This window comes from Sorex fumeus, unplaced genomic scaffold (genome assembly GCF_029834395.1).
Source record: "Sorex fumeus unplaced genomic scaffold, SorFum_2.1 ptg000030l, whole genome shotgun sequence".
Classification (NCBI taxonomy): Eukaryota; Metazoa; Chordata; class Mammalia; order Eulipotyphla; family Soricidae; genus Sorex; species Sorex fumeus.
This window is the reverse complement of record NW_026606087.1, coordinates 23,890,697-23,892,325: the sequence shown is the minus strand read 5'-3', so window position 1 is coordinate 23,892,325 and position 1,629 is coordinate 23,890,697.

Genomic DNA, 1,629 nt, shown 5'->3' with positions numbered 1-1,629 from the left:
TAACCTACCTAAACTGTAGTTAATTAGAGAGGAAAAGGAAAGAGTGAAAAACTTCTTCACAGGAAATTTGTTTTGTCAGTCTAGCTATTTTAAATGGAGGCTATTCACGGAGTAGAACTAGTTATAAAGCAATGGTTAACAAAGTTGACCTTTCTCATTGGCCTTGCACATTTTGAAGGCAGAAAACTGACAAGGAAGTCTTCTGTTCTTCAAGATTTATTGTAAAGAATTTGGAATTAAGTCCATAAACTCAGGAAGACACTATCAAAACACTTCCAATCTCTTTAGAATAGAATAGAGGCCCTCCCGTTGATCGTCGATTTGCTCGAGTGGGCCCAGTAACGTCTCCATTGGAGACTTTGTTGTTACTGTGTCTGGCATATCGAATACTCTCGGTAGCTTGCCGGGCTCTCCGAGAGAGGTGGAGGAATCGAACTCGGGTTGGCCATGTTGGCCGCTTGTAAGGCGAATGCCCTACCCGCTGTGATAAACAAATAAACCAGCTATTGTTTCACATGCTCACTGGCAGAAATACTGCAAAACATTTGGAATGTTAATTATATTTATGTGCATGAATCTGCATGTAGTATGTGCTCATTTTTTAATATAAAAATGGTTATATATATATATATATATATATATATATATATATATATATATAGGCATTTTGGGTCACACCCGTTTTCCTTGCATGCGGCCGACCCAGGTTCGATCCCTCCCTCCCTGCCTCCCTCCCTCTCGGAGACCCTCGCGAGCTACCGAGAGTATACCGCCCACATGACAGAGCCTGGCAAGCTCCTCATGGCGTATTCGATATGCCAAAAACATTGTAACAACAAGTCTCACAACAGAGACGCTACTGGTGCCCGCTCAAGCAAATTGATGTACAATGGGAGGACAGTGCTACCGTGCTACCCAGCGATACACGAGGGGTTACTCCTGGCTTTGCACTCAGGAATTACTCCTGGCGGTGCTCAGGGGACCATATGGGAGGCTGGGAATCAAACCCTGGTTGGCCGTGTGCAAGGCCAATGCCCTCCCTGCTGTGCTATTGCTCCAGCCCCAGCATTACACTCTTTATGTCCATTCATTTATAAGCAAATTTCATGGCTTCGTTGTTCCTGGTGGCTGCATAGTATTCCACTGTGTACTGTAATTTCTTTATCCAGTCGTCTGTTCTCGGGCACACAGGTTTCCTTCCGGGTTCTGGCTACTGTGAATAATGCTACAATCAAGGTAGAAGTGCAATTTTTTTTCTTGCATGTGTTTGGACCCCCAGGGTTTATTCCCAGTAGTGGTATTGCTGGGTCAGATGGGAACTCAATTTCTATATTTGTTTTTTTGAGAAGTGATCAGAAAGCTGCAGGTTTTAATTTAGCACTCAAATGGAAAAAAGTATACATTTTTATAACATTTTATATACATATTTAAAATAAAACATAATGAGTAGGATATTTAATATAACCAGTAAGCAAATTAATACAATTTATTAACAATTAATACAAATGGTTACTTGTTATAGATGAATGGCATACAGATGACAGATAATTATAAAGCATTATGATGGCACTTGTAGTGAGTAATCATATAAAACACTTTTCAATTCGATATGCCAGACACAGTAACAAC